The sequence below is a fragment of the Vulpes vulpes genome, chromosome 13 (genome assembly GCF_048418805.1).
Source record: "Vulpes vulpes isolate BD-2025 chromosome 13, VulVul3, whole genome shotgun sequence".
NCBI lineage: Eukaryota > Metazoa > Chordata > Mammalia > Carnivora > Canidae > Vulpes > Vulpes vulpes.
The window spans coordinates 158,878,180-158,894,305 of NC_132792.1; the positions used below are offsets into that span (position 1 = coordinate 158,878,180).

Below are 16,126 nucleotides of genomic sequence, written 5' to 3' on the forward strand. Positions count from 1 at the left end.
CCCTTATAACCTGATGCTAGTGAGTTCTTGGTCTTTGAAATTTTGGGATTTCCAAACTAGAGCTGATCGTGTGGCCACTGTTTTTTGAAATTGTGGGAGACTGTAGGAAAGAAGATCTGTTGTTTATCCAGTCTGTTCAAAAACTTATCTTTAGTTAATGGTGATTATATTCTTTGAAGATATTCTTTCCCATTAATGCTTTTGAGCAGAGTCATAGTACTTGAACTTTCAAGCTTCTTCTTTCCTGTGTGGAGGAAATAAACTTCCAGAGAAATGTATCTTTTAATGCTTTTTGTAGGTGCAGGTCCCCTAGTTGACTTAGGTTCCTGGGCCCTACATGGATCTTAATCTGATAATCTCTTACTCTCACCATCCCTTGCGATCTCAGCAATGTATGAAGCAAAGTGATTAGTGGATACGGGGGGTGTGATCTTTGATGATCTCGATACCAGACAAGATTAGGTTAAAGCTTGTGATAGAGCAGTTTCTTTTCCCTTATGAGCCTTAGTTTTATCCTACAACTGTAACAGTATCTGTGCTTTCACTGGAAAGGTAATTATTCAGATTTGTTTAAGCTTTATAGTCTTGCCTCAAGTTTCAAGCCTTCTCAAATACTCTGGTTTTTATACCTCAGGATCTTTTTCACTTTGTATGATTAAAAATTTTGTTCATCCTGATCCCATTTTAGCTTGTTTATAATAATGATCGAAGAGTTGTGCTCTTGCCAAGAACATTAAGACCCATATCACAGTGGTCCTTGCAAAAATTGAAATAAGTACTTTAAAAGAAAATACTATGTGGCCCATGTAATTTATGAATATGTATAGATCATTTTGAAGGATGTCACATAATTGTCACAAAATTGGTTGACTATATCCAAGGAAGCTAAACTTGGGTGAACAGTGACTTCTAAACAGACTTGGTTGGGGCTGTAAAGTTAACATCTAACATCACACCTAAGTATCTGAAGTCAAAGGAAATGGGAGTGGGTACCTTTACCAGGGCTCTTTGTCCTTCTTTAATTGAGTTTCACGCATGCATTTTAGGGAGTTTTTTTTTTCCATTAAACTTGAACATTGGTTGATATTCAAGAAGTCTTCCAGAATTCTGTCTGATTCCATGTGTTTTAGTCCATTCTGAATGTTGACCTCTATATCTTTGAGTTACAGACACCTACTCTTTTTTTGTTATAAATAAGTTCCACAGACTTACCAAAGTCTGGACTAGCCAAACTAATCCTAAGAATTAGAATGAATTTCAGTATTTTTCGAGGTAATTCTATAGGTTTAAAGTGTTTACTTGTGATTTAATGACTTAACTAAATGCTTTAGAAAGAACATGACTTCTTTTGTGGTGCTCTTGCAAAAATTCTTTTCTCCCAAGTGAGAAGATAGGTGCCATAGCATTGTATCAAAAACTGCAGCTTAGGGACACTTGAATGGCTCAGTTGGTTAAGAGTCCCAACTCTTGATTTTGGCTCAGTTCATGATCTCATGGCTTGTGAAAATGAGCCCCATATGGGGCTTCCTATTCGGCAGGGAGTCTGCTTGGGATTCTCTCCTTCTCCCTTTCCCTTGCCCCCTGCTAGTTCTCTCTTTCTCTGTCTGTCTCTCTCTCTCTCTCTCTCTCTCTCAATAAATAAATAAATAAATAAATAAATAAATAAATAAATAAATAAATTTTAAAAATCTGGGAAAAAAACTGCAGCTTAAAATAAGGGTATAATAAGAATGAGTAAAAATCTAAGGATTCAGTGGGGCACCTGGGTGGCTCAGTGTTCGAGTGTCTACCTTCATCTGCCTTTGGCTCAGGTCATGATCCCAGGGTCCTGTGATCGAGTCCCACATCGGGCTCCATGAGAAGAGCCTGCTGCTCCCTCTGCCTGTGTCTCTGCCTCTCTCTGTCTCTCTCATGAATAAATAAAGTAAAATCTTAAAAAAAAAATCTAAGGATTTGATAAAGAGGCAGGGTATAAAATGCAAAAATCAATAGCCTTCATATACACAAACAAAAGGTTAGAGGACACAACGGTGTTTTTTTTTAAAAATCCATTTACAATAGCAACTAAGAAGATTAAATACTTAGGGATAAAATTAACAGGAAATGTACAAGAACCTATTGGGGGAAACTATTTTAACATTCCTGAAAGACTTAAAAAAGTTGACTTGAACATAACTGCTTAATGGGAATGGGTTTTATTTTAGGATGATGGAGATGTTTTGGAATTAGGTAGTGTGGCTGGTTGCACAGCATTGTGAATATACTAAATGCTACTGAATTTTTCATTATAAAATGGTTAATTTTATATCAATTGAAAAATTATCTTTCAGAAATATGTATTAAAGTATTTGTAGCGGGGATCCCTGGGTGGCGCAGCGGTTTGGTGCCTGCCTTTGGCCCAGGGCGCGATCCTGGAGACCCGGGATTGAGTCCCACGTCGGGCTCCTGGTGCATGGAGCCTGCTTCTCCCTCTGCCTGTGTCTCTGCCTCTCTCTCTCTCTCTCTCTGTGACTATCATAAAATAAAAAAAAATAAAAAAAATAAAAAGTATTTGTAGGAAAATGGGGATAAAAGTAGAACTTGAACAAATGGAAAGACGTATGCTATCCTTGTGTAGAACGACTCAATGTTCTAATGAATACACAGGTTGATTCTAAATTTCATAAAAAAACAAATATGAAAGAATGCCTCCAAAAACACTGAAAAGGAAAATTTTGATGAGGGACTAGTTCTCCCAGACATTAAAACATTATATAAAGCCTCTATAATGTAAACAAACAGCATGGCACTGATGTGTGAATACACAAAGAGGACTGAAATAGAATAGAAATTCACACAAGTACCTATGGAAATTTAGTATAGGTAAGGGTGGCATCTCAAATCATTGGGGTAAAGATGGACTTTTTTTTATTTATTTATTTTTAAAGATTGTATTTATTCATGAGAGACCCAGAGAGAGAGGCAGAGACACAGGCAGAGGGAGAGGCAGGCTTCACACAGGGAGCCCGATGTAGGACTGAATCCCAGGATCCCGGGGTCACGACTGGAGCCGAAGGCAGACGCTCGACTGCCGAGCCACCTGGGTGTCCCAGATGGACGTTTTAATAAAGGGTACTGAGACAACCGGGTAGCTTTTTGAAATTAGATCAGTATCTCATACCATAGAAAAAATAAACTCCAAATCGATTAGGAATCTAAATATTTAAAAAATGAAAGCGGGGATCCCTGGGTGGCGCAGTGGTTTGGCGCTTGCCTTTGGCCCAGGGCGCGATCCTGGAGACCCGGGATCGAATCCCACATCAGGCTCCCGGTGCATGGAGCCTGCTTCTCCCTCTGCCTGTGTCTCTGCCTCTCTCTCTCTCTCTCTGTGACTATCATAAATAAATAAAAATTTAAAAAAATAAATAAATAAATAAATAAATGAAAGCATGTAAGTTCTAGAAGATATGGATGAATTTTTCTTTAACTTTGGCATTAAGGAAAGGCTTTCTGACTGACAGAAATCAGAGGCAATAAAATATTGATACATTTAACTACATAAAATGCTTTTCATTTGTATGACAAAAGAGCACTATATAGAAAGTCAAAAGACCGCTTAAAAACGGGGAGAGATTTTTCACAACATGTACACAGACAAAAGGATAATATTCTTAATATATAAAGAACTCATAAAATTGAAGGCTCTGAAAAGAAAATTAGGGGCTGTGTTTCCCTATCTTTATCTGGGAAAGAAAAAATGAGGTGGAGGTGCTGTCTAGGAGGATGGGTTAGGAGAGAACAACCCAGACAACCTATGGCTCACAGGGAAGGGCTTGGCCAAAAATCAAGGTGTTAAGAGATGGCAGATGGGGTTGGTGAGGACCTGGCATGCAGCTATATAGTACCTGGAGTCAGTAGCACCTACAGATGGATCCTGGATGCTGCCCAAGGTTGCTTACTGGACTCCTGGAAGAGGGGTGGCAAGCTGAGAGGGCTCAGGACGCAGGAAACACTTCTTAAACTGGCCTCCCAGGAATCAGGAGTAGAGGTGGTAGTTGGAGAAGCCCCCTGGCCACCTCATTGGGCCTTTCTCAAGACTCTCTGGACTTTGATCCCAGAGGGAACCCCAAGCCCGACCCTTGCTGCCATGGAATCCTGCCCACCCTAGGCAGGCTCTTGGCCAGCTGTAAGCTGGAGCAGGTGCTAGAGCAGTCCCACCAGCTCCCAGCTTCCCCTACCAGCATGTCACAACACTACCATTCTCCAAAAAGGGGAGCAAGGTTACAGGAGGCCACTGAGGTGGAAATTGACCTGGAAGAAGCAGAGGTGTTGGGATTCCTGGGACCTAAACTAGGCCTGTCTCCCAGGGCAGGGTCTCTGCCACCTAGAACAGCTATGCTTAGTGCTGGAGCAGATGGCAAGGCTCCAGCACCTCTGCTTGCAGCTGCAGACCCAGAGGCTGCCAGGGGATCCTGAAGTGGAGTGGGAGAAGGAGCCAGCCTTGACCGCTTCACCTCCACCTTTTTGTCCCCTAGGCAGTAAGGTGCATAGACTGCTCAGCCACACACAGGAGATAGCCTCACCCCTAAAGATAGGGGTGCCTAGTGCCAACCCTCACAGGCTATTAGAGACCCCAGCCGAGCCAGCTTACATCTTTCCATCCTTCCATGGACACAAGCAAGATCTCTCCCACTGGAACAAGGTCAAGGTCCTGCTCAACTGGATCTATTGGAGGAACCTGAGATACTTTGAGCCCCCTGCCCCTCCTGATGGCCCTGCCCCAAGGATTGAGTCAAGTGGTACCCCTAAAAGACATCCATGCCAGCCCTTCTGGAAGGCCTTTATGCCATTATTTGTAGTTAAGAAGCAATGAGCAGAAACCTTTCTGTATGCTGAGACCTAGTGCAGGGACATGACCTTGGGTGGAGGGGTGTGCAGTGAAGTCTTCCCCACCCTTTGCCCTGTTGCTGCTTCAGGGCACTGCCAGGAACAGCTGCTAATACTCCCCCTTCTCTCTGAAGAGAGAGCTAGATATTTTTCCTCTGGGCAGCCTGGCAGAGGAGCCCTGGTTCCCTGAGCCCCAAGGTATGGCAGCCCCTGGGCTCTTTGTTGGTTTCCAGAAATCCCTGGGCCTAGACAGTATGAACTAACTTATTTATCTGGAGTCCATAAAGCATGTTTGGCATGATCTTTTGGGGCCTGGCATGTCATGTCACTAATGTGTATTTATGCAAAATGATATGTGTATCTCTGTGAGTGTCACTTGTGGACTGTTTGGATCCAATCATCTTTTCTGAATCGTGTACTCAGAGGGTTGGTCTTCTTGGTGAGGTAACTAGAAGGATGGAATTGACCTTCATTCCTTAGAGGGCAGTTACTGATTTAGAGTCCTGCTTTCCTTCTCATACCTTCATGGGCAGCCCCAGAACAGAGAAGCGTGCTTACTATCTTAAGTGTTTCTGTATGGAATCTTGCCTATGGAGCAAAGCCCCTGAAAACCAAACCTGGAGTGGAAGGGTCAGGGACAACATGGAGAATAGCAGAGCAAGCCGCAAGGTCTGTCTTCAGCAGCTTTGGTCTCTAATAGCCTTTACATGTCAGAGCTGGAACGAGGGACTCATATTAGCTTTTAGACTTTGACAAAATCCCTTCACTTTTCTGAGCCATAGCTTCCTATTTAATCTTCCAAATGGTTTAATGATACCTGCCCTACCTACCTCACAGTCTTATTATGAAGATAAAACAAGATTAAACTGGAGAAAAAAAAGGGGGAGGAACAAAGGACCAAAAAATTAGTGGAAATATAGGAGGGAGACATGGACAGACAAATCACACACACACCTTCAAAAAAAAGCACTCGGATGTACAAAAAAAGTTTAAAGTGATTAGAGAAATACAAATTAAGATATCAAGATACCATTTCTTATCTATCAAACTGACAAAATGTTTAAATTATAATACCATATTTTGTTGGTGAGGCTGTGGAGAAACACTCCTAACATTGCTATGGGAATGCATATTGATACAGTTCTTCTGAAGGAAAATTGGCCATTCCTAACAACACTACATATGCACTTACTTTTGACCCAGCAGACCTATTTCTGGGCATCTACTCTGAAGGGACACCTTCAACAATATGAATATATATATTGCACAGCATTGTTTATTGCAGTGTTTATAAAAGAATATTGGAAGCAATCTAACTGCTTATGTAATATATATGGTGTATATATATATATAAAAGAGTGTTTGAAAAAAGTACATTTATGCAATGGTATATTATGCAGCTATAAAAAAAAAAGTGAGGAATCTCCAAACTGATCAGAATGAATTCCAGAATATGTTAATTGAAAAAAAAAAAACACAGTATAAAGCTGTTCATATAAACAAGAAGACGTAAGAAAATACACATGTATCTGCTCATTTATGCAAAAGATATACAGGAAAGATAAATCAGAAACTGATCAGTGACCTACATGGAGTGAGTGGGGAAGGGTGGAAAGAAGTTAATAGGAATGAGGGTGGAGCAGAGCTCTTAGAACATTCCATTTTGTGTAGCTTTGACTGAGAATCATAGTGATACCCCCCCCAAATAAATAATTAAAATGAGACCGTGAAGGGGGCCCAAAATGGAAGTAGTAACATAAACCTAACTGCATTGCAAATGAGTAACTTGGCTACTATGTTAGAAAAGAATTAACCTAATAAGTAACTTTGGAAAATATTATTTTGACTTTATATTGTAACATTACAGTAAAAAAAAAAAAAACTATATATAAGTTAATGTATCTTTTTCACAAGAGTATGGGTTAATAGTTCTATAATTAGTTTACATGTATACTAGACGGTTAGTTTCAGCTCCGGTGGTGATCTCCGTGGGTCATGATCTCAGGGTGGTGAGATAAGCCCCAAGTTGGCTCTGTGCTTAGCACAGAGCCTGGTTGGAGTTTCTTTCTCCCTCTCTCTCTCTGCCCCTCTCCACTGTGTGCTTGCACATGCACGTGCTCTCTCTCTAAAATAAAACCTTTTTTAAAAAAATGAGATTTAACAATGTTGGAGAAAAAGCTTCATCGGGCAAAAAGGAAAAGTAGAATGAACTTTGAAGCATTAGATTGGCATCTGAGGTGGCAATATACGGATGGATGGATGGATGGATGGATGGATGGATGGATGGATGGATGTTTAGGCATACGTTCGTCTACATACATATATTTCTGCATGCCATTCTCTGAGAAGTCTTACTTGCAGTGATACCTCAGTAACAAATGAGCACACCTAGCATCCAGATCTTGGTTTTGAAATAGCATTCCCCAATAAAATAAGAAGCAGGGATCCTTGGGGGAAAAGTTGATTCCGGGGCTTAGGCAGGGAAAATGCAAGATAAGCCTAGAGTATCTTGTGATACCAGAAGAAAAGGCAGTGCTGTAAAAAGGATGGAAGTGTATAGAAGTATATAGGAGCCAAATGAAAGGAGTGCCAATGGCCAAAGTAGAACAATTTGGGAAATAAATGATAGTATTGATTTAAAACTGTAGAATAAAATAAACATGAGTCTACACTGGTGTAAAGAAATAATTGGATAAAGAAAGGAGAAGGAACAGTTCTTCATTAGAAAAGAATTGCAGTAAAAGTAAAGACACTGAAAGAAATACAAAAGCACCATTAGGCAAGCAACACAGTAATCATTGTAGACAGGATTTCAAGTGGGTACTAAAATCAAAGCGTCAGAGTTTAAAAAGAAACAGAATATTAGTATAATCTCAACGTATCTCTCCCAAGATTACTATCAGTCCCAAAAAGAAAAACAGTACCTGTACAGTGAAGAAACCCATTACACCCCATATTACCAAGTAGTCATGGTTAACATTTCCAGTAATTTTTCAACATTATGTATTCCCCAATAGGCTATACTGAGGATACAGCATCACTTCTCTGATATTTTTGCCAAAAATGAATAACCTAAATGTAATTGTGAGGAAACTGAAGTCAAATGCACATTGAGACACATTCTACAAAGTAACTGATCACTACTCATCAGAAGTGTTCTGGTCATAGAAAAGACAAGAAAAGAATGAGAGAATGTCATGCATTGGAGGAAACTGAAGAGACAGAACCAAGTACGTTGTGGGATCTTGGACTGGATCCTGAAACAGAAAAGGGACAGTAAGGGGGAAAAAACTGATGAAATTCTATTCAAGCCCATAGTTTATAGTATTATACCCATGTTAGTTTCTTGGTTTTGATCATTGAACCACAGTTGTGTAAGTTGTTAATATCAGAGGAATGTGAGTAAAGGATATCCATGTGTCACCTTTTAAGTCTAGAAATTATTTTAAAAAAAAACATATCATGGGGCACCTGGGTGGCTCGGTCGGTGAAGCTTCCAACTCTTGATTTCAGCTCAGGTCATGAAATCGAGCCCTGCATCAGGCTCCGTGCTGAGCGTGGAGCCTGCTAAAGATTCTCTCTCTCCCTCTCCTTCTGCCCCTCCCTCCTTCCCTCTCCAAAAAAAAAAAAAAAAAATTGAAAGAGAGAGAGATTATTTTCAGTAGCTTTTAAGTAGTTTACTTGGATAAGCCTTGAACATGAAACATTGCATGGGTGACTTTTTGCATAAATATCCTTTGGATGGCTATTCCAGTGGAATCCAATTGTGATAGTTAGAATTTACTATGGAAAGTAACATTAGTTACAGAGATAGGAAAGCCAAACAACATATTCATTCTGAGCAATAAAAATAATAATAGCACAATAACTGATTTTTTACAATGTACTCATGGTGGGCAATAAAAATAATAGCACAACATATGATTTTATTTTAGTTATAGAATTTTTATTTTTCTTATGGAAATAACTTCTGAGATCTATTCTCTTAGCAACTTTCAAATATACAGTACAGTATTGTTAACTATAGCTGACGTGCTGTACATTTCTTCCCCATGACTGACTTACTATATAACTGGAATTTTGTACCTTTTGATTCCACCCATTTTGGCCCTCTTCTCCCCACCCACCCCCTTCCCCCCGTGGTCTCTGGCAGCCATACACACATACCATTTTCTTTATCCATTCACCAGTCAGTGGACATTTAGTTTCTTTCTGTATCTTGGCTATTGTAAATAATGCTGCAGTGGACATGGGCGTGCATATATCTTTTTGAGTTAGTGTTTTTGTTTTCTTTGTATAAAAACCCAGAAGTGAAAATGCTGGATCATATGGATGTTCTATTTTTAATTTGGGGGGAACCCCCATAGTGGCTGCACCAGTTTACATTCCTGCCAGCAGTGCACCAAGAGTTCCTCTTTCTCCACATCCTCGCCAACACGTGTTATTTCTTGTCTTTTTTATAATATAATGGTATCCTAACAGACGTGTGCTGATATTTCATTGTGGTCTTGATTTGCATTTCCCTGATAATTAACTATGTTGCGCATCTTTTCATGTACCTGTGAGCCATCTGTATGTCTTCTTCAGAAAAATTGTCTATTCAGATCCTCTGCTCTTTTTTTTTTTTTTTTTTTTATTATTTATTTATGATAGTCACAGAGAGAGAGAGAGAGAGAGGCAGAGACACAGGCAGAGGGAGAAGCAGGCTCCATGCACCGGGAGCCCGATGCGGGATTCGATCCTGGGTCTCCAGGATCGCGCCCTGGGCCAAAGGCAGGCGCCAAACCGCTGCGCCACCCAGGGATCCCATGCTCATTTTTTTTTTAAGATTTTATTTATTTATTCATGAGAGACACAGAGAGAGAGAGGCAGAGAAACAGGCAAAGGAAGAAGCAGGCTCCATGCAGGGAGCCCAACATGAGACTTGATCCCGGGACTCCAGAATCACGCCCTGGGCCCAAGGCAGGTGCTAAACGACTGGGCCACCCAGGGATCCCCTACTCTGCTCATTTTTTTAATTGGATTGTTCTTTTGCTGTTGGGCTGTACATGTTCTTTATATATTGGGTATTAATCCCTATCAAACGCATGATTTGCAAATATTTTCTCCTGTTTAGTAGGTTGCCTTTTCATTTTGTTCGTGGTTTCCTTTGCTGTGTGGCAGCTTTTTAGATACACAGGCATACTCTGGAAACGTAGGTTCAGTTCCAAATTATGCAATAAAGCACATATTGCAGTGAAGCAAGTCAAATGAATTTTTTTGTTTCCCTCTGCATATAAAAGTTAGGTTTATACTGTATACTGTTAAAGTATAGCATTATGTCTAAAAAACAGTGTATCTTAATTAAAAATACCTTATTGCCAAAAAATATTGATCATCATCTGAGGTATTAAGCAAGTCATAATCTTTTTGGTGGTGGAGGGTCTTGCCTCTTGTTGCTGGCTGCAGACTGATGAGGACAGGGGATGCTGAAAGTTGGGGCAGCTATGGCAATTTCTTAAAATAAAACAACAGTAAAGTGTTTCATATCAGTTGACTCTTCTTTCCTAATTTCTCTGTAGTATGTGATGCTGTTTTGATAGCATTTTACCCACAGTAGAATTTCTTTCAGAATTAGCCAATCCTCTCAAACCCTGCCACCGCTTTACTAACCCTGTATACTATTCTAAATCCTATGTGGTCATTGCAACAATCTTCACAGCATCTTTACTAGGAGTAGATTCCATCTCTAAAATCCACCTTCTTTTTTCATCCATAAGAAGTAACCATTAAAGTTGATGGTGAGATTGTAGTAATTCAGTCACATCTTTTTTTTTTTTTTTTTTTTTATGATAGTCACACAGAGAGAGAGAGAGAGAGGCAGAAACATAGGCAGAGGGAGAAGCAGGCTCCATGCACCGGGAGTCCGACATGGGATTCGATCCCGGGTCTCCAGAATCGTGCCCTGGGCCAAAGGCAGGCACCAAACCGATGCACCACCCAGGGATCCCAATTCAGTCACGTCTTTAAGCTCCACCTCGAATTCTAGTTCTCTCACTGTTGCCACCACATCTGCAGTTACTTCCTCCCCTGAAGTCTTAAGCCCTCCTTCAAAGTCATCTATGAGAGTTGGAATCAACTTCTTCTAAACCCCTGTTGGGGTGCCTGGGTGGCTTAGTCGGTTAAGCATCTGCCTTTGGCTCAAGTCATGATCCCAGGGTACTGGGATCAAGCCCCACATGGGGCTCTTTATTCAGATGAGAGCCTGTTTCTCCTCACCCTCTGCCTGCCGCTCTGCCTACTTGTGCATGTGTGCTGTATAAATAAATAAAATATTTTTTTTTAAAGGAAGAAAAACTTTGAAGCCAAGCAGTGACTTCTCACTAGCTGTGAAAGTCCTAGATGCCATCTTCCAATATGAGGCTGTTTTATCTACATTGAAAATCTGCTGTTTAGTGTAGCCACCTTTATTAATAATGATCTTAGCTAGGCCTTCTGGATAGTTTGCTGTAGCTTCTGCATCAGCACTTGCCACTTCACTTTGCACTTTATATTATGGAGACCGCTTCTTTCCTTAAATCTCATGACTTAACCTCTGCTGTTTCAAACTTTCCTTCTGCAGCTTCTTCATTTCTCTCAGCCTTCATAAAATTGAAGAGAGTTAGGGCCTTGCTCTGGATTAGGCTTAGTTTAAGGGAATGTTGTGGCTGGTTTGATCCGTCCAGACCACTAAAACTCTCCATGTCTGCAATAAAACTATTGTGTATTCACTGGAGTAGCACTTTTAATTTCATTCAAGAACTTTTTCTTTATATTTCACAACCTGGCTAACTGGTGCAGGAGATCCTAGCTTTCAGCTTCTCTTGGCTTTGGATATCCCTTCCTCACCAGGCTTTTTACATTGTGAGGCATGCACCTCTTCCTTTCACTTGAACGCTTAAGTTAGCGTATTTTTTTTTTAAAAATTCATGAGAAACACAGAGAGAGGCAGAGACACAGGTAGAGGGAGAAGCAGGCTCCCTGCAGGAGCCCTATATGGGATTTGATCCTGGGACCCCGGGGTCACGCCCTGGGCCAAAGGCAGGCGCCAAACCGCTGAGCCACCTAGGCATCCCTATTGTATGGTTATTAATTGCCTAATTTCAATATTGTTGCGTGTCGGGACTAGGAACACCCAAACAGAGGGAGAGAAGGAAACAGCCAATTAGTAGAGAAATCATAACACATTTATTATTAAGTTCACCATCTTATGTGGACACAGTTTGTGTTGCCACAAAACAATTACAGTAGTAACATCCAAAGATCACTGATCACAGATCACTATAACAAATACAATAATGATAATGAAAAAGTTTTAACTATTTTGAGAATTACCAAAATGTGACACAGAGACAAAAAGTGAACAAATGCTGTTGAAAATGGCACTGATAAACTTGCTCAACACAGGGTTGCTCCAGACTTTCAGTCTGTAAAAAAAAATTCAGTACAGTAAAGCAAAGTGCAATGAAACAAAGTATGCCTGTAGTCACTTTTTTTTTTTTTTTAAGATTTTATTTATTTGAGAGAGAGCTAGAGAGCACAAGCAAGGAGAGCAGCAGAGGGAGAGAGAGAAGCAGACTCCCTGCTGAGCAGGGAGCCTCACATGGGGCTCAGTCCCAGGACCCAGGGATCATGACCTGAGCTGAAGGCAGACGCTTAAGCAACCAAGTCACCTAGGCGCCCCTGTAGTCCAATATTTGTTTTTGCTTTTGGTGCCTTTGCTTTTGGTGCCAACTTCAGAAAACCATTGCTAAGACTGATGTTGTGGAACTTACCACCTATGTTTTCTTCTAGAAGTTTTTATAGTTTCAGGTTTTACATTCAGGTCTTCTAACCCATTTTGAATTAGTTTTATATATGGTATAAGACAGGAGTCCAGTCTCATTCTTTCGCATGGGCTGTCCACTTTTCCCAACACGTTTTATTGAAGAAACTGTTCTCCCCATTGTATATGCTTGCCTCGTTTGTCATCAATTAATTGACCATAGGTTTATTTCTACACTCTCTTCTGTTGATCTATGTGCCTTTATGCCAGTACCATAGAGTTTTGATTATGATAGCTTTGTAAATTAATTTGAAATCAGGAATGTTGGGACCCCTGGACGGCTCAGCGGTTGAGCGTCTGCCTTCAGCCCAGGGCGTGATCCTGGTGTCCCGGGATTGAGTCCCACATAGGGCTCTCTGCATGGAGCCTGCATCTCCTTCTGCCTGTGTCTCTCCTTCTCTGTCTCTTTCATGAATAAATAAATAAAATCTTAAAAAGAATCAGGGATGGCTCTAGCTTTGTTCTTGCCCAATATTGCTTTGGCCATTTGGGGTTTCTCGTGGTTCCATACAAATTTAAGGATTGTTCTATTTCTGTGAAAAACACCATTGGAATTTTGATAGGAATTGCCACAATAATTGATTTTTAAAGTTTTACTATGTGCCATGTATGGTTCTCACAGGGTTGCTTGATAATTTGATACCATTCTCCTCATTTTGTAGATGAGAAAATGGGTTTACAAAAGATAAATAACTTGCCTCAACTCAGACATAGTAGTTTCAGGATTTGAGCCTAAACTTGCCTAATTCCAGAACCCATTCTCTTAACTCCACTGATCTCCCTCCAAAAGGGAATGATGTACCTGTTGTAACCTGTGCACCTACCACAACGAAACACATCTGAAAAACTACCATTTGTTCTCTAAAAACAGCGCTATCCAGTAGGAATAAGAGTTATACAGGTGAAATCTTAAATCTTCTAAAAGCTGTATTGAAAAGGTAAAAATAATTATTTTTTATTTATTTTTATTTTTTTAAGATTTTATTTATTCATAGAGACAGAGAGAGAGAGAGAGGCAGAGACACAAGCAGAGGGAGAAGCAGGCATCATACAGAGAGCCTGATGTGGGACTCAATCCAGAGTCTCCAGGATCACACCCTGGGCTGCAGGCGGCACTAAACCGCTGTCCCCCCGGGGCTGCCCTAAAAATAATTTTTTAAACTGTATTTAACCTAATGTGTGCAAAATATCATTTCACTATGTAATCAATGTAAACATTACTAAAATATTTTGCATTATTTTGTTTTCATACTAAGTTTGCAGCTTGGTATATGTTTTACATTTACACTGCATGTCAATCTTCACTAGCCACATTTCAGGAAACCGGTATCCACTTGGAGGTAATGGCTACCATGCTGGATAGTATAGCCCTAGAATGTCAAGTGTGACAATTATGATGCAATCCTGGTCTAACATTCTTCTTCATTTGAAAATCGACTCCTTTACAAGTCTAAATTAAATTAAATTTTTTTTATTTTTGTAGTAAAACACACAACACAAAATTTACCATTTTAATCATCTCTAAGTGCACACAGTTGAATAGCATTTAATACATTCATATTGTTGTGCACCTGTCACCACCATCCATTCCCATAATTCTATTCATTCATCTTGTGAAAGTGTAAGCCCATTAAATAATAATTCCCCATTTCCCCTTTCCCACCCCCTGGGCAACCTCTGTATTTGTATTTTGTTTTTTGTTTTGCTTTTTTTTTTTTGTATTTGTATTTTGACTACTCTAAGTACCTCATATCAGTAGAATCATACAGTATTTGTCCTTTTATGACTAACATATTTTGTTCAGCATAATGTCCTCAAGGTTCACCTATTTTAGCAGTTGTAGCATATTGCAAAATATCTTTCTTTTGAAGGCTGGGTGATACTCCATTGTATGTATATACCACATTTTATCTGCTCATCTGTGGATAGACTCTTGGATTGCTTCCATCTTTTGGCTATTGGGATAATGCTACTATGAACATAGGTGAACAAATATCTCTTCAAGACCCTGCTTTCAGTTCTTTGGTTATATACCCAGAAGTGGAATTTGCTAGATCATATAATGATTCCTTTTTTTTTTTTTTTTTTTTTTGAGGAACCACTGTATTATTTGCACAGCAGCTGCCATTTTACATTCCCACCAATAGTGTATAAACATTCCAATTTCTCTACATCCTCCCCAGTACTTCTGTTGTTCTGATAATAGCTATTCTAAGGAGTGTGTGGTAGCATCTCAAAGTTTTAATTTGCATTTCCCTAACGATTAGCAACGTTGAGTATCTTTTCAGGTGCTTATTTGCCATTTTCTTTCTTTCTTGGAGAAATGCCTATTTAAGTCCTGTGCCCATTTTTGAATTGAGTTACTTGTTTGGTTGTTGAATTTTAGTTTTCTGTATGTTTTGGATATTAATCCCTTATCAGATAAGTGATTTCTTTTTTTGGAAAAATTTTTTTGCTTATTAAATAAACTCTGCCCCCAACATTTGCTCAAACTCATGACCCCGACATGAGGAGTCACATGTTCTACCAACTGAGCCAGTAGGGTGTCCCCTCTTAACAGATAAATGATTTATAAATTTTTTTTTCAATCTTGTGGGTTGCCTTTTCACTCTATTGATACTGGGTTTTTTGTTCTGTTTCGTTTTGTTTTTTAAAGATTTTATTTTTTTGAGAGAGAAAGAGAGAGTACTAGAGGACAGGTGGGGGAAGAGGCTGAGAGAGGGAAAAGCCAGCTTAATCAGGGAGCCCGATCTGATGTAGGGCTCAAACCCAGGACCCAGGATCATGACCTGAGCAAAAGGTAGATGCTTAATAACTGAGCAACACAGACACATCCGTTTTGTTTTTGAGAGAGAGAGCACATGTGTATATACAGGCATCCAAGGGGGGGAGGGGGCAGAGGGACGGGAGAGTAAGAATCTTTTTTTTTTTTTTTTTAATTTTTTTTAATTTATTTATGATAGTCACAGAGAGAGAGAGAGAAAGAGAGAGAGGCAGAGACATAGGCAGAGGGAGAGGGAGAAGCAGGCTCCATGCACCGGGAGCCCGATGTGGGATTCGATCCCGGGTCTCCAGGATCGCGCCCTGGGCCAAAGGCAGGCGCCAAACCGCTGCGCCACCCAGGGATCCCGAGAGTAAGAATCTTAAGCAGGCTCCACACTCAGTTCAGAGCCGAGACTCTCACAGCTGAGATCATGATTTGAGCCAAAAACAAGAGTCAGGACTGACTAAGCCACTCAGACGCAATGGTTTCTTTTGATACTCAAAATTTTTTAATTTTTATGAAGTCTGACTTGTGTATTTTTCTTTTGTTTTCTGTGCCTTTGGTGTCATATATAAGAAATCATTGCCAAATCTAAGGTCAAAGCTTTTGTCATATATTTTCTTCTAAGAGTTTAATTGTTTTAGGTCTCACAT

At 40.0% G+C, this 16,126-nt stretch overlaps 1 protein-coding gene and 1 pseudogene across 3 annotated transcripts in view; both read left to right on the forward strand.

Moving 5' to 3' along the window:
* Positions 1-16,126, forward strand: part of IPO9 (importin 9) — a 55,957-nt gene that overhangs the window by 5,941 nt on the left and 33,890 nt on the right. The gene's annotated exons all lie outside the window — the stretch shown is intronic.
* LOC112934552 (uncharacterized protein C8orf58 pseudogene) lies at positions 3,731-4,924 on the forward strand (annotated as a pseudogene).